The sequence below is a fragment of the Rhincodon typus genome, chromosome 1, assembly GCF_021869965.1.
Source record: "Rhincodon typus isolate 14 chromosome 1, sRhiTyp1.1, whole genome shotgun sequence".
Taxonomy (NCBI): domain Eukaryota; kingdom Metazoa; phylum Chordata; class Chondrichthyes; order Orectolobiformes; family Rhincodontidae; genus Rhincodon; species Rhincodon typus.
In genome coordinates, this window is record NC_063332.1 from 102,291,537 (window position 1) to 102,313,237 (window position 21,701).

A 21,701-nucleotide genomic window follows, 5' to 3' on the forward strand; every position below is an offset into this window, starting at 1 on the left:
AACTGCGCCCCTCATCCTGAGAACACTGAATGGTTCTTTGTGACACACCATATGTTTTGCTACTAATCATGATGAGAAACTGTCCCAAATCTCCTCATTTAAATGTCACATGCCCCTTTGGCATACTGCATTTACAGCAACCTGCCTTGGCACCTTTCACAGCACCTTCCAAACCCATGATCTCAAAAGTCTAGATGCATCAAAGCAGCAGAAGCCTGGGAGTACCATTAGCTTCAAGCTTCTTTCCAAGTCACATCCTGTCTTGGAAAATCCCAGAATTCCATTCCTAACATGTATACCTGCACCACTTGCACTGGAGCTCATCACACCTTCTCAAGGTTTATCAGGGAAGGGCAATAAATGATGTCCTAGCCTGTGACACCCATATCCAGAAAAAGAAAAGTTTAGTAAAAGGTTTAACCTAGTAGCAATTAAACGTTGCACTCCACTGATGCATCAGTTCTCAATTCACATTCGGTCTTTTTCAATAAATTGAGTCTACCATCCTGCCCTCTGTTGCCTACTTCTTGCTTTCAGGATGCTCACAGTGAGGTTCAACATGTCTTCAGTTTGATTTTGAACAGTAACTTGCTAATGATGTTCTTACCCTCCTGGAGGAGTAAAAGGCTCACAATGAAAGGAAGAGAATCAAAGTCAGGATGCAGGTGGATGTTGTGGAGCAGAAAGCAATTAGGGCACCGGTGAGATAGAATTGATAACCAGAGCCAGGGACATCAGCAATGGCAACCACTGAAGGCCATGCTCAACAGGAATGATTTATTTCATCCATCATCTTTCCTCAAGTAATCTCACATTCATATCGTGAGGCTGTTGTGATGATGCCAATCATCTGTCACTATCTGGTCTTGTGGTATTTGGTTAACCTTAGTTTTTGTCCCCATTTATCTTCTCACAACTTAGATGCTGTAGAATAGGACTCGGTGCAGAACAATCCTTATAAAGAAGCATTGACAATTGCTCCAACACTCCCAGTCACCAATGCAGAAAATGGCTCCTATGGTAGACTGGATAGCGAGTTAGAATGTAAAACTTACTGAGCTATTCCCGGGTTTGTAGTTCATTTTGATCCACAGATTATCAGGAAAGTAACTAAAGAATCACCCAAATATTCTTAAGTTGAACAATGTTTTGTTTTAAAGGAGAAAAAGTGAGAGAAGAAGAAACTATGCAGATATTTAAATAGCCGTACAATGTCTTTCTTAGTCTAGTTGCAATACATGCACTTCTGAATATGCCCTCAGCAAAAAAAGTTGTTCTAACAAATGGTAGCCAAATATATTTTAAGCAAATGATCATATAATCATTCCAAAAACAGACCGAGCCTGTTGAACACAGCTCCCTTCTTCCGAAGATCAGTTGGGTTCCCTCCGGCTGTTTGCTTTCATTCCTACTCCTTGTCTCCAGCCAATTAAAGATGGTGGGCAGGCTTCAGAAGCTGGGTGGGTAATATGGCTTGAGGCTGCTAGGAACAGATTAAAATAGAAATAAGTAAGAAAACAAATCATTGAAGTGGCAGGACTGGCGGTGAGAGCATTCAGTGAAGTACACAGCGTTCTTGGCTTTATTGAATGGATATAGAGTACAAAAGCAAGGAATTCTTATAAGACATATGTTGGACCTCATTTGGAGCATCATGTACAGTTCTTTGCTCCACATTAAAGCAAAACTGTGAATGAATTGGAGAGAGTGCAGGAGCAATTTACAAGAATTGTTCCAGGAATGAGAAACTGAGGACAGTGTGAAGAAGTTGGTACGGTTTTTCTTGGTGAGAAGAAGGCTGAGAGGAGATTTAATAGAGGTTTTCAGAATCGTTAGCTGTTGGATAGAGTTAAATTGGGAAAATCTGTTCCCACTGGCAAAACATATAAGAATGAAAAGTCAGAGATTTAAAGTGATGTGCAAAAGAAACAAGGGTAATGCGAGAAAAAAAATCTTTTCACTCAGTGAGTATTTAAGGTATGAAATGCACTGTCTGAAAACATGGTGGAGGCAGGTTTGATTGAGGCATTCAAGACAGCATTGGATGATTAGTTGAATAGAATGATGTTCAGGAATATGGGGAAAAGACAGGAGATTGGCACAAGGCAATAGAACCGATGCAGGCATAATGGGCCAAATGGCCTCTTTCTGCACCATAATAATTTTGTGATTCTGTGAGGTGCTTCAAAATGAAGGAACTCACACTATCTCTCTAGTATTGTTGAATATTTACTTTAACGTAGACTTGGCAGCTAGGTCCCACTGTGGATGAATGGATAGTAGAAGGAGAGAGCATGGTTATCCTTCCACAGTGTTTAAAAATGAGATGGATAGATATTTAAAATATTGAGGAGTTGAGGCCTATGAAGAGCTGACGTGAAAGGTGAGTTAATGTGTGGGGCAGACCAGCCAAGTGCTCTTCAAATGGCAGATCAGGCTTGAGGGGCTGAATGGCCTATTCCTGCTCCTAATTCCTATGGTCGTCATAATGAAAGTCAATGTCTGTTTTAGTTTTCTTATTTCAGTAAACTCGAAATCTTGGGTAATTCCTTTAAGATGGTCACAAGGAATTCAATGTTGTTTAAATTAAATTGTTTTGTTCAGTTCCTACAGCAACCATAACAATTCCTTTGCTTAAACATCCACACTATAATTTCAAAGTCTGTTGTAGAATTCTGGTCCAGCATTGGCGATCTAAGTTTTATAGTGTTGATGGCAGGATTCCTGCTGTGTTCAGGAAGCCTGTCTCAAACAGGGAGAGGAGTAACAATGCTGTAACTATCGCTTGGTACCACAGTGAGATAAGCAATCAAATTTCTTCATTTAAGTGACTATGTCCTTGTTAGAGATGTTGATAGTATTCTGGCTGGAACTGTACCTACGAAAACTGAAAAGGAATAGCTTTTATTTCAAATAAATTTATACACTGGAATGTTGAATTGATCATTGTGATATAGTACATCAAACCCATACAACGTATCTAGTGGCCAGTATACAACAGGAAATATCCGCCTATTTTGATTTGTCACAGGAAATCCTGAAAGTGGTGACAAGGAAATAGTGGAAAAACTCCCTATCCAATACACTACTCACACCCATTCAAATTACTCCTTGAATGCAAGGTAACTGTAGAAAAAAAAACAGACCCAAAATTAGCTCTCAAGTAATCTATGTTATGTGTTTTGTTCTTTGATTTAATTAGATTTTTCTCTTGTCAAGCTGTTCTTTTCCATGCAGTTTAATTTCTTCATTTAGCATATCCGTCTCTTTGTCAGAAAAATTGGCTGTATTCCTGCTGGACCCATGCCTTCCTAACATGGCAAATTTGTGGAATTTCATTCATTAATTATGCACTATTTAGTTGCTCTTTTCCACAATTTAAAATAACAACCTTGTGGAAAATAAAGCTTTCTTTAATTGTAAGTGGATACAGAAAATTAAAACATTGTATAATATTTCTAGATGTAATAAAAAAGGAGACCCTGAAGTAAAAGTACGCAGGTAATGGCATATTTATGAACTTTTTAATAATGAGCATTTGGCACAACACGAGCAATATAACAAGACTGTTAGTGTGTTTCATTCTAAAAATATTACAGCTTGGAAGTAATGTTTTCTGGCAGAATATACATCTCCAATGCCTTTTGAAATATTACCCAGTACTGTATTTGGAATTAACAGAAGTAACACACTCTGGAAGTTGAAAATCAAAAATAAATGCAGAAAGAGCTGGCAACGTTCATCAGCTCAGGCAAGGCACAAAGCCAAGGAAAATGTAAGAAGAAGTAATTATAAGTCACGTTCAATAAGGTATAACTAGGGAACGACATAATGAGGATAAGTGGATTCCTTAAGGTGACCTTGATGGCTGTTTAAACTACAGAAAAATTTGAAAGCATCGTATGAAAACCTTTAATTTCACATGGATTTCTGCCTGCTCCGACTTCCCTGGTGCAGCAGAGATTTTTAATAAACTTCCAGAGTACAGCTCAATTCACCAGCATAGCTACTTTAAACCTGAAAATCAATGAGAATTGGACAGCTAACCATTAGATATTGGTCATTGTGGTAACACATATATTGTTTATTTTGTGCTTTGAACAATCAGTGGCCCATCCTGTATCTTTTATGGGGCAAGTGTGATGGATGTATTTCATAAAACAAAAAGAATTTTGGCTTAACTGAATTTTTAATGTCACATTTTATATATATCTATACATACATTCTTGGACCCTTAACACAACTCTGTCAAAAGTTATATAGCTGATTAATTGCTCTCTAACTGCCTGTGCCTTAAGGTAATCTTTTGGATTTGCAGATCTAAATTATTATTATATACTTCTTCCTGCAGCAGAGTTTTGGCAGAAACAAACTACAAATGCCTCTGAAATTGTAAAGCAACATCCTCCTCTCCTGTTCTGAGACACCCATATCCTAATTTTAACTCACAGTACCAGGGTCCCAGGTTCAATCCCAGCCTAGGGCAACTGTGTGAAGTTTCCACATTGTCCCCCTGCCTGCCTTGGTTTCAGGCAGGTGTTTCTGGTTTCCTCCCCCAAACTAAAGATGTGCAGATTAGGTGGATTGGCTGTGGGCAATGCAATGTTGTGGGGGTAAGCTCTTTGGAGAGGCAGTACAGACCTGATGGGCCAAATAGCTTCTTTCTTTGCTGTAGGTATCCTATCATTCAGAAACTCGGCCATTGCTGCAGGCATGAGATGGGGCTGGCTAACTCTCAGGCCTCATTCAAATCCTGTTGCTCAACTGGCTCCCCATTCCTGTTGCAAAACCAATGCAAATATTTGTGATCTGGAAAGCATGCACACAAGGTGGACAAGCAATGGGATTAGACACCAGGGGTGTCCTATGAGATTCAGCAAGAGGCTGTGAGACATGATACATTGGAAAGACCTAAGCTTTTCTTATGTATTCTAAAAGAGCACTGTTACTCCACTTAGACCTTCAGTGAATGTTTTAAAAGAAGCAAGCAGCACTGCTGTTTCCCATTGAGGCTGTTAAGTTAGAATTGCATTTGGTTCCCATGGACACTGTCAGTTCATGATGTGAATATGTTCAGAACTCCCCAAGCTTTGGACTTGTGCCCTTCCTACTTACTAGGAGAACAAGTGAAAATTGCAATCAATCTGTTCCAAGTGACTCCAGAGTGAGTAGGCATCATGGGTAATTTTAACAGGCCAAACCCACCCTTCATCCCTATGATCCTGTCTCTTGGCAACATTTTTTAAAGGTAGAAATTGAGCTTATATTTAACCATATTCACATGACTATTGCTGGGAAGGTAGGATTCAAATCTGTTGCTTCATACTACCTTGGAAATAAGCCAAAATATTATTTTGCTGACATATTTTGCAGCGTGGTCATAAGTTATTCTGGTTCTCAAATGTTCAGAGATCACCAAAATAAATCATCCTCCAGGTGTCCAGTTAATGGTCTGGATTTCAACCCGGAGGCAGATTCCGTGTGGAAGTTTGACATTGTTGTAAGGTTGAAAAATCTGGAAAAATGTTTCACACAGAATAACCAGTCTGTAGAATGACATGACTACTTTAAATAACTTTGCATGGGGCTCTCTCCTACAGGCAGCCTGAATGTTGAGGCCTACAATAACAGGTAGGTGCATGAAGAGCGTAAGACAGATCAGGACAGGAAGAATCCAACTCTCAAGATAGGGACACACTTCTGATGGTGTGTTGTGTGGAGGCTATTATGGGAGGTGTGAGGTCCAATGAGGTTGAAGAGGAGCAGAAAGATGCTGGAGAATGTGGGTAACAGACACATTATAAGGAAGTTTATGGGATCTCTTGGAAGAAATACTTTTGCTTCTCATGGGCCGCAAACAATGCTATTAAGTCATCTACCATCGTTTCAGACCTCTTTTGCCTTCCATGCATTCCTCAAGATCCAAGGAAGTTAAAAATACACAATGTGTTTTACAATGAAGGTAGTCAATTTCATCATAATCTTAAACTGACCAAAATATTTTTTGTAAAATAGATCGGTCACCTGGCTTGTGTCCTCCTCCATCAAAGCCAGAAAGAGGCAGATTCCAGGAGGGCTCAATTCCTGACTCAATTTTTTTTATGTCAGAATTTGATATATGCTCTCAACCTGTCCAATTTTGGAAGTTCATAGTTAGGCCCATATCTTGATTGCTTAAGGGCAAAACATACATCAAGCAAAAGGAATTTCCACTGATCAACCAACGAGAAGTTATTCAGCAATATGGAGAACAAAATCATCCAGAAAACAATCTATAAATTGAAGTGGGCGAATTTCTAGGAGGGTTCTTCTCATATTTACATTGATTTTCCACTATCATTCCACTATCATAAGAGTGAACGAGTTAAAGGATCCATGAACCAAATGCACCCGCCCCACCACGACAATTGGATTAGCAAATATTAAAATATATTAAAATCTCATGTTTGTTAAGATTTCACATCTGCACAAATTGATTCTTGTTTTGTTAGGTTTTTGGTACAGTTTGCATTAATGGTTTCTAATTAAAAGAGCTGGTATATAAATGCACATTGTGGTGAATTGACAAAATTCCACAACCAGCCAAGCATGTTTGCAAAAATCATTTCTTTCTCAGTAACAGTAAATGTCAAAATAAGGGTTTAGGTAATATGAAAAAAAAGACACTTTTTATATTAACATTATTACATATGGAATATATAAAAACTGTCCCAAATTTTCATGTAAACTAATCAGAGTCATAGAAATATACAGCACGGAAACAGACCCTTCGGTGCAAATCATCCATGCTGACCAGATATCCTAAATTAATTTAGTCCCATTTGCCAGTATCGGATATCCTTCTATACCCTTCCTATTCATATACCCATTCAGATGCCTTTTAAATGTTATGATTGTACCAGCCTTCACCACTTTCTCTGGCAGCTGATTCCATAGACACAGTACTGTCTGCATGAAAATGTTGTGTGTTAGGTCCCTTTTAAATCTTTCCCCCCTCACCTTAAAACTATGCCCTCTAGTTTTGGACTGCCCCACTCCAGGGATAGACCTTGTCTATTTACCCTATCCATGCCCTTTATGATTTTATAAACCTCTATAAGTGTTCTGGGGATAGTGTTCTGGGGACCCTGGTTCAAATCACGCCACGGCAGATGGTGGAATTTGAATTCAATAAAATATCTGGAATTAAGAATCTAATGATGATCATGAATCCATTGTCAATTGTTGGGGAAAATTGCTGGTTCACCAATATCCTTTAGGGAAGGAAACTGCCACCCTTACCTGGTCTGGCCTACATGTGACTCCAGACCTACAGCAATGTGGTTGCTTCTCAACTACCCTTTGGGCAATTAGGGATGGGCAATAAATGCTGCCTGGCCAGTGACGCCCTCATCCTGTGAATGAAAAAAGAAAAAAAAAGGTTACCCCTCAGCCTCCAACATTCCAGGGAAAATCGCCCCAGTTTATTCAGCCTCTCCCCTATAGCTGAAACCCTCTAACCATTGCAACATCCTTGTAAATCTTTTCTGAACCCGTTCCAGTTTCACAACTTACTTCCTGTTGTCGGGAGATCAGAATTGCACCCAGCATTCCATTAGTGGCCCAACTAATGTTCTGTACAGCCGCACCATGACCTCCTGACTCCTATACTCAATGCACAGACCAATAAAGAGAAGCATACTAAGTGCCTTCTTCACTACCCTGTCTACCTGTGACTCCACTTTCAAGGATTCATGAATCTGAAGTCCAAGGTCTCTTTGTTCAGCAACACTCTCCAGTACCCTACCATTAAGCGTGTAAGTCCTGCCCTGATTTGCCTTTCCAAAATGCAGCACCTCACATTTTATCTAAATTAAACTCCATCTGCCACTCCTTGGCCCATTGGCCCATCTGATCAAGATCCTGTTGTACTCTGAGGTAACCTTCTTCACTATCCACTACACCTTCAATTTTGGTGTCATTTGCAAACTTACTGATCATACCTTTCATGTTCACATCCAAATATTTATATAAATGACAAAAAGCATTGGACCCAGCAGTGATCCATGTGGCACACCACTGGTTACAGGCCTCCAGTCTGAAAAAAACAACCCTTCACCACCACCCTCTGTGTTCTACCTTCAAGGAGTTCTCTATCCAATTAGCTAGTTCTACTTTTATTCTGTGTTATCTGACCTTGCTAACCAGCCTACCATGCGGAACCTTGTCAAATGCCTTACTGAAGTCCTTATAGATCATGTCCACTGCTTTGTCTTCATCAATCCTCTTTGTTACTTTTTAAAAAATTCAATCATGTTCATGAGTCACATTTTCCCACCTACAAAACCATGTTGACTATCCCTAATCAGTCCTTGCCTTTCCAAATACATGTAAATCCTGTCCCTCAGGATTCCTTCAAACAATTTGCCCACCATTAATGTCAGACTCACTGGTCTATAGTTCCCTGGCTTTTCCTTACCACTTTTCTTAAATATGGCACAACATTAGCCAACCTCTGGTCATCTACCACGTCACCTGTGGCCATCAATGATACAAATATGTCAGCAATGGGCCCAGCAATCACTTCCCTAGCTTTGCACAGAGTTCTAGGGTACACCTGATCAGGCCCCTGGGATTTATCCACCCTTGTGCATTTTAAGTCATCCAGCACCTTCTCCACTATAATATGGCCATTTTTCAAGATGTTGCTATCTATTTCTTCATATTGTGTATCATCCATATCCTTCTCCATGGTAGACACTGATGCAAATATTTTAGTCTTTTGGCAGAGTTTACAAAGAAGTGTTATCAGGCCTGAATCCACCATGGTGTTTCCCTATGCTGTATCATTTCAGCATGCAGACCCCAACCCCCACCAACTCCCATGACGTCATGTCTCCAGGATGTAAATGACTGAGGTACAGCTGGCTGAAGTTCATCAGGACCCAATTGGCAAAGTGCAGTGGATGTTTGTTTAGAGCCTGCAGTTTGCTGTTTCCATTGAAATTAAGCCAATGTTGAATTTTGCACATCTCAAGTCTACACAAAGAAGTTGAATGTGTAATCTCTCCGGTTGGCTTGTAGTCCTTCTTTGGGGAAAGTTGCATTTTTCCTTCCAGTGATCCAAATTCTATTTTCTGCTTTCAAGTTCTGTCAGAACCTCACAGTTTCCCTCACACTGCTGCCAAACTCCAAGATCCCTGTCCAAATGCTCCCAAACTGCAAGATCTTCCCCACATAGTTTGGTTAAAATGTTTTGTTGGCTCTCCTAAGTCACCTTGAAAAATAATTTTTATATACACCATATATGGCTTGCACACAGTCCATCTGTATATCCTTAAATTTCAAAATAGCAAGTTTTTTTTATATATCGGGAAAGGAATGTATATAAATTCAGAAGGCTAATTTCTGAATATAAGAATAGTCAGCACCATTGATTTACATTTTTCACAGAACAATGAACAGAGCTTTTGAATTTAATTCCCAAAACACTGATAAGAATCTCAGATTACCATGTAATGAAAATGGAATTTAATACACAGCGGATCAGTAACTCTAACAACATACTGCTCAATACAGCCCTCAACAAACACCACTGAAGCACATTAACTGGTGATTTACCCCATTTGCCATGTGTGAAATTGTGGCCTGCATAGATTGGTGGTCAAATTTGAAAAAAAAAACCACCAGCTACATTTCATTGGCCATGAAGTAATTTGGAATATCTGAAAAGTGCTATTGAATTGCAACTTCTTTCCTATTATTCATTTGTGGGGTATGGGTAGTTCTGGCTAGGCCAGCATTTATCACCCATCCCTAACTGCCTTTCAGTCTGAGTGGTTTGTTAGATCTATGTCAGAGGGCAGTTAAAATTCAATAGTTGCTGAGGGTCTGTAGGTCAGACCAGGTAAGGATGGCAGACTTCCTACCTTAAAGGGCAGTCATGAACCAGATGGGCTTTTACAGCAGTAGTCACCATTAGGCTGGCTTTTAATTCAAATTTCATTATGGGATTCAAACCCAAGTTCACTACACATTCTGGATGACACCTCCAGTGACATTACCAGGACACTGTCTCCCCTTGTTCCTTGTTTTCTTCACTGGGAGCCATATGAGAGTTTATAAGTATTGCTTTGAACTAGTAGATATTTTGTTGTCACATACTGATATTGCTGTTCAGGTTGAATGGCTCACATTCAGATTCAAACAACTACAGCAAATCATAAATGAAGAAGAAGGAAATATACCAGTCAATAATGGGATAAGTTCAGTGATTCACAATCGACGTACAACAATGAGCACAACTAATCTATAATAGGAAGACAGTAAAATTAACTATTTCAAATGAGGAAAAAAATGAAACAATAACAATCTTCTTCATGCATTTTTGACCACCTTTTTAGTGAACATTTTGGTTCTTTACTCAGCAAAAACACTAAGAGAATAAGAGTCACTCTGAGAAAGAGCCTCCTTTTGTGCTGTAAATGACGTATTGCTTCCTCTTGGAAATTGAGGGCTAGAACTAAAGTGTGGAGGTTTGTGGGAGAAGGAAGTGTGCCCTTCACCATCTCCAAATTCAGAGGAATGGCACTGTTAGAACATTTGAGATGCCAACAAATGCCTGTAGCAAAGCGTCAAATTATTCCTATTCTACTGATGACACAATGATTAAAGCTTTTGGTAAGTGGGGATTGAGTGCAGAAAGTGTGATAGCTGAGATTTGAATCAGAGCAAAGAAGAACAAATAGTCTGAAAAATTCACCTGACCCACAGGGCAACAGATCAGTGGTAAACAATCAGGTTTCTAGCAGGCACAATCACGGCAGCGTTGCAAGGATTGAAGGTCTAACATTTCTCAAGATCTTGAACTGTAAAGCAACAGGGATTGAAAAGGTCCCTGAAGTTTATTCAAGTTTGGGCTACTGCATGACCATACTTTTTCAAGACATGCATTAGAAGCTCCATTTGGCTGTAAAAATGGGGTTTCTGCTCAGCTTCCAATTAAATTACAATGGTGTAATGACAAAAACTTTGAAGTAGTTCGAGACATTACTTATTTGTATAATTGCAATGTGAGGGAAAGGTGGCAAGGGTGACCCCTACTTACATGCTTCATTGTCTCTGGGAGGTCTCACAAAATCTTCTCCATCTTCTTTCAGAGATAGTAGGAACTGCAGATGCTGGAGAATCTGAGATAACAAGGTGTAAAGCTGGATGAACACAGCAGCCCAAGCAGCTTCAGAGGAGCAGAAAGGCTGATGTTTTGGGCCTAGACCCTTCTTGAGAAATGAAACCTTTCTGCTCCTCTGATGCTGCTTGGCCTGCTGTGTTCATTCAGCTCTACACCTTGTTATCTCCTAATTCTTTCAGTGGAATTATACAGCCCATGTTAACTTCCACAATCGAGAAACTACTGCAAAGCATCACAATAACATAAAACAACAAACAGTGGATGCTTGAAATCTGAAACAAAAGCAGAAATTGCTAGAGAAACTCAATGAATCTGCTTTCCATGTGTGGAGGGAAAGCAGAGTTAATGTTTTGAGTCCAGTGACCTTTCTTCAGAGCTGCTTTCATGATCGAAGAAGTGTCACTGGACTGAAAATGTTAACTCTGCAAAGCATCACTTTTGGCTCATTAGAAGAGATGTGTTGGACTATATATAAAGATTTTGTGCATGGTGTGCACAATTCAAGTACAGAAACCATGAGCCAGACATCGCAAATGGAAGTTTTGTGGCATATACTAACATTATTAAAGAAAAAGATAAAGGAGAAGCAAAACTTCATTGTGTATTCTTATGACACACAGCTCTCAAATTACAGGCAGTTACAAATGTGCAATGAATTAACCTCAGCCAAGTATGATTAATTAAACAGAGATCTTAAAGAGGCAGGAGAGATTAATAGCTAAATATCAACAACATACCCCTGGCTACCTCTCAGCAATGATAACAATGACAATGATGATAACAAGGACAATAGAAAGCAATGATCCTCACAATTTGTATCTGGATGGCAGCTGGCAGGAATATCATGATATCTATCTGAGTTTTCACAGTAGCACAGATATTTTGGAAAACCTCTGCTTGTACTGAAAGTTCGGACAGTGGCAATCAGACATTCTATGCTGGGTTATTTTGCTGTTGTTACTATGGAACAGCTCCCACACTTAATAAATGGGCATCAAACTTGGTGTGATGCTTTCTATCACGTACGAGTTGGAAGCTTCCAAACTCCTAGCTGGTGACTGAAGACTGATCGTTAGTTTTGTGAATGTGTGAAGTATTTTAATAATGCATGTTCAGCAGTGTTTTCCTGTAGACCCCAGTGAGATCTACATTTGACTCTTCAACAGGCTCAGTGCATCTGGGAATTCACACATGAGTTGACTTACTCTCTGTCCTTGCAGCAGCAAGTCCAGTCACTCACCACATATAAGCCAATGTTCACACAATGCCAACAGTTACAAATGCTAAGTGAAATGCTTCTTGGAGCTCTTTCCTTCTTGGAATTACTGCTAAGCTTCTGATAAAATTACAGTGGTGTAAAGGCAGAAACTCTGAGATAGTTCATGGCATTATTCATTAGTGTGGCTGCAATGTGAGGGAAAGGTGGCAAGGAAACCCCTACTTGGATGCTTCATTGTATCTGGGAGGACTCACAAAATCCCACAAGACAACATACTCAGCCCCTTACTATACTCCTTATACACTCACAACTATGTGGTCAAATTCAGCTCTAATTCCATTTTCACATTTGCTGATGATACCAACATAATCGGTTGGATCTCAAACAACGATGAGGTACAGTACAGGAAAGAGATAGACAGCTTAGTGGCATGGTGTAAAGACATCTCTCCCTCAATGTCAACAAAACAAAGGTCATTGACTTCAGGAAGCGAGTGAAGGGCATGTCCCTGTCTGTATCAGTGGTGCTGAGGTAGAGGTGGTTGACAGCTTCAAGTCCCTAAGAGTAAAACTCACCAAAGATCTATCCTGATCCATCCACATTGATGCTACAGTCAAGGAAGCACACCTCAGAAGGCTAAGGAAATTCAGCATGTCCACAAAGACTCTTACCAATTTTTATAGATGCACCATAGAAAACATCCTATCCAGATACATCACTGTTTGGTATGGCAACTGCTCTGCCTAAGACCGGAAGAAATCAGGAAGATGTGAACGCAACCCAGTCCATCACGAAAACCAGCCTTCTTTCCATTGACTCCGTTTACACTTCCCGCTGCCTCGGAAAAGCAGCCAACATAATCAAAGACACCTGCCAGCCCGGTTATACTCTCTTTCACCCTCGGGCAGAAGATAAAAAAGTTTGAAAACAGGAACTATCAAATTTAATAACAGCTTCTTCCCCACCAGTACTGGAGCCAGACTCTGCCAAGTGGGAAAGGACAGTTTACTATAGGGGACAAATTTCAGTGTAGGAACTACAGAAGTGGCCCCGCATAGGTAAGAGGCTTTGTCAACACAAAGTCAGAACCAATGACGTGTAAAGTTTGGGTAGGAGTGATGGTCCTGAGCAAGGGCATGGACCATATGAAAGCTGCAAACTCACAAACAGTGCGGGAGTAAAACATACCCTGAACTTCAAAACAGTTGGAAATGCTGTTGGAACCTGCAGGTTCTCCCTCTCCATCATGCTTTGAAGAGACATCTGAATCTGAAATGGACACAGTGAATCTTGCTGCACCGATGCCTTTTGCCACTGCAAGATGCTCCAGGCACAAAAGGTGAGCTCCTGTGCTTTACACACCACCTGTATCCAACACAGGGTAGGAAGAACCTGATCTGGTGCTAAAACACCCTAGGAGGCACAACAAGAGAAATAAGCCACCTATGTCCTAAGACTCAGAGTGGGAGGTTTGTAGTGATTGTAATGATGTCAACCATGTGGACCTCATAGGATTTCCCTGACTGGGGTATTAATCGGGTCCAACCAGCAAGCCTTGGCTGGCAGATATAAACAAGAGTGTCAGACATCCTGTTCACTCTGAGAGCTGACTCTGAGGGAGCTGAACCAGTACCAGTGACTTTTCACATGTAAATAAAAGGTGACTTGGTGATGGGATACTGGCCTCTGTGGAGTTATTTCAACTTGTGAAACTTCCAAGGGAACAGTGGGATGATGGGAACATCATAAGTGTGACAATGGACTGTATTGAATGCAGTGAAAAGTTGATGGAAAGGGTTTCCAAGTGCAGCAGGCTCTTTCTTTTTGATGCAATGTGTTGGTCATTCAGCCAGTGCAGTACCTTCATCAGGTTGATACTTATGCTTGGACCAGGGCTGTGTTGGAAGAGATTTCATTTCATTCATTTCATTCAACAGCTTGGACTTTTCGGGGGCTGAGATGTCCTGCATTGTAGTCTGGACAGTATGCTGCAACATCTTGGTGCACTGCACTCTGTACAATCAGAGCAATCAATGAGGTGGTGTGATAAATGCTGATGAGTTGGGGAAAAGGAGTAGTCTTCTGAGGAGTAGGGTAAGGCACTGGGGAGAAGCAAATTCACCTTGTGCATGACAGAGCTTAGTTTTGTCAGATGCTACAAGCTAAATATCATTTGTCCTCAGTGAAAAACCCTTCAAAATTCTCAACAATACTGGTGCCAAAAAAAAAATCAACCCAATTTTTCTTACAATGAGTAGCTATGCAATAGTTTGTTGGAATTTGAAAAAGAGGACACTGAAGGAACCTCCCAATTTCCAATATGGCATTCTGTCCCCATGCATGACAGTGCCAACGGTTGGCACAATTAGTAGTACAAATAGAAATTTACCAACCTGTAACAAACATCTCAATTTTTAGATTGATTCTAAGCTATTTAATGCAATTCTTGTAGATAACATAAACAGTAGTTCTGAAGGGGATTTTAATGGCCCTTGCTATTTATGATGATACAACATCTATTTTTATCACATTGTGTTCCTCACAGTTTATTCTGCTGAAATGGATTTGAGCTGAACAAACTGAAGGCAAACATTGTCATATATTGGGTTGAATTAAGTTATAGACCTGTCTTGTTTTAGTTCTCTTTATTATTGTCTAATCTGGCTAAGGACTTTAAATCCAGTTCTGCTACATAGTAGCAGTCAGATTCTAAAAAGAAAATCAGCAGGATAAGGTGAAACATCACTTAATTAAAATGGGGTTATTGCTGCCCAAGTACAAGGGAGCTTGAGGCAAAAATATGGGGTGGGCTTTGTTTGGGGTCTACCTAGAATTTCTTCCAAACTATATTGAGGTTGCTGGATAAGAAAAAATCACCTGTTAGAAGTCTTTAGAGCCTTGCTACTTCTTGTTCACTGTTAGGTAGTTTGTGAAGGATAGTATTGGAGTCTTTTGAGGATGTTATTCAGATAAAGGAGATAAAAATGGATGTAGTGTATTTGAGTTTTCAAAAGGCTTTGATAAGGTTTCATGTAGGATACTTGTAAACAATATTAGGGGCTTGGGATTAGGGATAATATAGAAGTGTGGGCTGAGAGTTGGTTAACAGACAGTAATCAGGGAGTAGCAAAAAATGAGTAATTTGTAGGTTGGCTGGCTGTTACTAATGGGTGCCACAAGTATTAATGCGAAGGCCATTGTTGTTCAGAATCAATATAAATGGTTTGGATTAAAGACCTAATTGTAATATTGCTAAATTTGCTGATGATACAAAACTGAATAGGAATGCAAGTTGTGAGGAAGATACAAGAAGGATTCAAGTGGGCTTGGAAAGGTTATCGTGAATGGGCAAGAATATAGCAGATGGAATATATTGTGAATACGTGGGAAGTTATCCACTTTAATTGTAAAAAATGAAAAACAGAGTATTTTTAATTGGTATGAGGGTGGGAAGTATTGGTGTCTAAAGGCAGTTGGATGTCCTTGTCTCTGGGTGACAAAAAACTAGTGCATAGGCACAGGGAGCAATCTGGAAGGCAATTGTTATACTCGTTCTCACAATATTATAATTGAGTACAAAGCAAAACTCTCTTGCTGCACTTGTACAGATACTTGGTTAGACTGAACCTTGAGTATTGTATATAATTCTGAAATGTCACTTGATTTGAAATGTTGACTTCAATTTCCCTCCACAGATACTGCCAGACCTGCTGAGTATCTCCAGCAATTTCTATTTTTGTTTCAGATTTCCACCACTTGTATTATTTGTTTTATATTTGTACTGTTTAGAGTGTGGATCTTCTTTTCAAAGAAGTCTTAGAGAGGATGTAACAGGAGGTCCATCAGACTAAGCCAATTTCCAATGGCACCGGTCAAATTTTTCCATTGTAGGTACAAAAGAGGTATCTACCTGTCAAAATGGAAAACTGCCCAGGTATGACCTGTACACAAAAAGCAGAACAAATTTAACACGGATGACGACTGCCCCAACAGTCCACCGTTGATCATCAGTAAAGTGATGGAAGGTGCCGTGAACAGGGCTATCAAGCAGCACTTTCTTAGGAAATAAACTGCTCACCTATGCTCAGTCAGAGTTCCAACAGGGCCACGCAGCTCCTGGTCTCAGTACAGCCTTGGTTCAAACATGAACAAAGAGCTGAATTCCTGAGGTGAGATACGATTGACTGTCCATGACGTTAAGGTCTCATTTGACCAAGTGTGGCATCAAGGAGCCCCAGAAAAATGAGAGTCAATAGGAATCAGGGAAAAATCTCTGCTGTTTGGAGTTATATCTGATAGAAAGGAAGATTGTTGTGTTGCTGGAAGTCCAAAATCTAAGGTGCACTTCTACAGGAATTCCTCAGGTTAATGTCCTAGACCCAACCACCTTCAGATGCTTCATCAATGACCTGACCTGGACAATACCAGGTTTAAGCTGACAAATATTACTTGCACCACACAAATACCAGGTAATGACTATCTCTGACAAGTCAGAATTTCCTCATTTCTTCTTGAGATTCAATGGCATTACCATCAATCAGCCACTATAAACATTCCGCAGTAACCATTGACCAAAAACTGAACTGGACTAGCCACCTAAATACTTTGCTACAAAACCAGGTCAGAGGTTAGCAATCCTGCACTGAGTAACTTGCCTCTTGATTCCCCAAAGCCTGTCTACCATCTACAAGGCTCAAGTCAGGAGCGTTTAAGATTCATATGTGGAGAAAATTCCTTACTCAGAGGATGATGAATATCTGGAATTCTCCCAAAAGGAATATATAAGCTTAATCATGGAGCAGGTTCCGTACAGAAATCGATAGATTTCTGGAGACGAATAACATTGAAGAATATGGGGATATGCATGGGAAAATGGTTTTGAGAACTCATTGGAAGAGATTGACAGAGCATGACTGTAGGGCTTTTGTTTCTATGTTCATGAAGAGATAGAGCTCTGCTTCACAGTCATTTTAATTTAATTTTTAAGAACACAATTAGAATCAATGAGAAATCATTATTTCTAGCTTACGTGCATTTTGTTGACCAATACCTGCTGCAGCTAGCTAAGTTGTGGGGTTGGAAAGTGGGCTGTCCTGGTGGCAGCCTAAACTCTTTCTGTGGGAATGGAGATTAGGGAACCTCTTTTCTCTTACTCATGGAAGTGATTGAATTCTGCAACCAATTCCCATATAAAATGACATTCAGTGTCCTATTTATGCCATTTGATTATGATTTCCACATGAAAGTGGCATACAGGCTGGCTGTTAAGATAATTGGCAATAATTTCCTTCGTCAGTGGTACTAGCACCATCATTGGTCCTACTTTGATGGAAAGATTATCAAGTCAGTTTTGAAATTATGTGGTCTTGTTAAATTAGGTGCAAACAACAAATAGCAGTTACACTGCAAAGCAGAATTTTGTTTTTTTTTCCGTTCTTTTTTAACTGATGAGAGGCCTTGGCTGGCAGTTTGTTAGTTGATTACAAGTGTGAGACTGTTACTTGTAACAATGTGTGGAGTTTGTGACTGGTCTTATTTGCCAACGTGTTTTTTTTTGCACTGGAATTATTGATTTTATGCATTTTCATTTACAAGCAAAAATCATGATATGACATATTCAGAAAATTGAACTCTCAAATTTCATGAAAATGTAGACATTGTAATGGATAACTTGTTATAGATTTATTTATTGCATTTTTTGCTGAGAGTTATTTGCTTGATTCCACTTGTCATGTTATACTGATTCCCTTGGGCTGTCTCTCTAATTAATTGAATATGATATATATTTAATGCACAGCTCAAGAAAGCTTACCTCAATGTCAAAAATGGACAAGATTTTGAAATGCAATTTTTGATACACATTGTGATTTAGGTTAGCAACTATCAACTTGCAGCAAATCTTGATTCAACTAGAGAGATTACACAGCTTCTTTTTTTTTCCAATTATATGGAATTTCTGATCCATGTAGAAAGTTAAAATGTAAAATCCTGAACTAAGCATAAAACTTATTCCAATTATTCAGATGTCCATTGCTCAGCATACTGAATAATTTCATTGCAGTACATTAGTTCATGCTAATAGTTCCTTATAAAATAGATTTTGTATTATGAAGCATTTTGAATTAGACTCCATAACAGTGTGAGTGATTGACATGCTGTGAGTACTGCATTAGAAACTGCTCTTATTTACATAATTGGTGTATAAAAATCCTGACCTAAGCATAATTCTAATTCACCTATTCCATTGCTTGGCAAACTTTTAATCGTTTATCAATATGCACCTGTGACTTTTTAGAAGTGATGCATGAATTTGATTAAGAAACAAATTAACATCAAAAATTTGGACACTTTCTCCTTCGTAATTCTGCAGGAACACCTTCTTGGTAAAAAGCTGGACAGAATTAGGATGATTTCATATGTTAAAAATGTAGTTTTATCACCTAAACTATCAAAGTTGTCCCGAAAACCCAAATAAAGAATGTTTGTTGCATCTTACATAAATAAAAAAAGGGTAAAATACAATATGAATGCTGTGAAATCTACAGAACAAAGAGGGAAATGCACAATAGGTTGACCTGAAAGAGAATGACAACATAATGTTTTTTGGAGCAGAATCAATATTTCCCTTCCTTTTCCTTTTGATTCCCACAGTTCGTTTTGTGGAGGTGGGAACAGGTTTCAAACAAAACGTTTTAATTGGCTGGAAACCAGCTTTGAATGTTTTTACAGTTCAGAGAGCCAGATGAATGAAAACCAAAACTATTTTATACACAAAGAACTTTGGGCCATATATTCAATTTGAATGTTTGTAATGTGTACTTACAAGGTGGCAGATTTACCATGCTGACTGCTCATGCATCTTTAAAACATGTTAGGCATAATAGCTACTCTATCACAAAGACAGGTTAGCAGCTTGGAGGCATTACAGATACATGACTTTAAAAGGAAAGACAAATGTGATAGCTTTTGTTCAACTTGGAAAGGTAAAAGTGAATGTATTTGTTGATACTTTAAATAATTGGAGGTTTCATCAAATAACCATTCGCTTGTGGTAGAGTATTTTTATTTGCTTATGACAGAGCACTTTTTTAAAAAAAAAATTTGAACAGTATGAATTGCAATGGAAATATTAATATAACTTCTAACTTTGCTGTACGCAGTGAAATCCTTGCTGCTGTTAGCATGCTATATGTTTAGATATCAGTTCAGCTGGCATAATATCTGTTGTACCAGTTCACCAGAACTATCTGGGATTTCCTAGGTAGCTTCACTGACACCAATCCTTCTTATAAGTATCAGTCAAAGTTACCAATACCATGTGGGTAACAGTGTCCAGTAAAAGATAGGCTTAATCTCGACAAACAGAATAGCTTGATTAAATTGTACTTAGCAACTAGTTATATTACATCTGATATACTTGACAATCTTTGATAAGATCACAGGTTATTCATAAAATGCTAATGAGACATTCTGATTTGCAGCTTAGAGACACCAGAACAACTGAAAAACACACTGGATAGCTCCTGAGAAGAGCAGTCATTTATCTCTTGATCGGAAGAGCTTATCTCATGATGTCAGTTAACCCTTTCAGGAACAGACTGCCTTCAAAAACAGGTAAACAGATAAAATGAAGACTTGGATTTTCATTGGCTCAACATGAAATGAGGAAGGGACTTTTGGCCATCAACATCATTCTGCTGGTACTGCACTATATTTTTCCAGGGGAGGGATGTGATGTCCTAACTTTATTTTTGATTCATTATCAGAGTATAGGTGTTACTGACATGTTTACTCCTAGCTGTTTTGAGAAAAAAATGGTGACCTTTTTTCTTGAACGACTGCAGTCAATATGATGAAACTGCTCTCAGAAGCTCTATATTTCGAGATCCATGCTCCTGCAACGTAATGTATTTTATAGATTGCGATTAGTAACTATACTAGCTGCAGTCACTCCATTGTAATCAGGCTTTTAGGGTTCAAGCAGCGCAGCAATCTCTTCACCATTCAATTGCATATTTGAATTCAGAAAGTGGATAAGGAACAAGGATTCTGTTGTCAGAACAGTGTATGGCATTGTGTTGAGGGCTGTTATTACATGGTGAGATATCTGATGTACAATTATGAAAAAAAAGTGTAGTTAGAGATATCCATAAACCCCAGACACAATTTATTCTTTATTCATTCACAGGGTGAGGACATTGCTGGCTAGGTGGCATTTAGTGCCCATCCCTCATTGTTAAGAGTCAACCACATTGCTGTAGATCTGGAGTCACATGTAGGCCAGACCAGATAACAATGGCAGTTTCCTTCCCTAAAGGACATTAGTGAACCATTGGGTTTTTCCCAACAACCGCCAATGTCTTCATGGTCATCATTAGACTCTTAATTCCAGATATTTTATTGAATTCAAATTCCACCATCTGCCATGGCAGGATTTGAACCAGGATCCCCAGAATGTTATCTGGGTCTCTGGATTACCAGTCCAGCAATAATAACACCATTGCCTCCCCAACGGCTTCAGCAAAAGCTGCTTGAGTTGGAGATGACCCTTCGCCAATTTAGCTATGTTGCTGTTTCAGACACTTCCTATCACTTTTATTGTCATTTGCAAACAGACAAGGATGCATCCAAGTTTGCAAGTCATCTGTTTCTTATCCCATTGATGTTACCAGATCTGATTGATATTTCCAGAAATATTCTGTTTTTATTTTAGATTACTATCATCTGCAGTGTATTATTTTTGTGTTGATATAGCAAATGAACTAAGTTGCATTAGAAGGATTGTTAATGTAAAACCTTTTAAAGATGTCAGTGTGACTTCTGTTGCAAATTGCAGCTTGAATATCTGTGTCCAACTATAGTATGGATTTACTTTGTGTTATCAGTTCTGTCACAGATACCTACAAGAATTAAACTATTCCCTAAATTGTTTGGTTCCCTATTTCTTTTTCTCACAGGAATTAACTCCCTTGGTCCCATACCTGTCAGCACAGGACTGCAGAGTGTAATAGTTATCTCCATGATGATCTGGATCACATCTTCATGTTTTAAAGAAGTTCTGTCTGAAGCTTTGCAAGTTCTCCTCATCTTCTACTGTAGCTTCATGAAAAACCTTGAAGCAAAGTAATCTACGCTGCTTTGGCTTTATCCAAAGCTAATATTAGGAGACTGAACAGCCCCTAACCAATGTAGCAATGAACTTTCTGTTCTCCTTTATGTGTAAACACAAACAGTAAGGTAGTTTAACTCATCTTATTCCACAAAAGACAAAACATACTAAAGACTGAATATGATGACAAATCAAATTGGCTC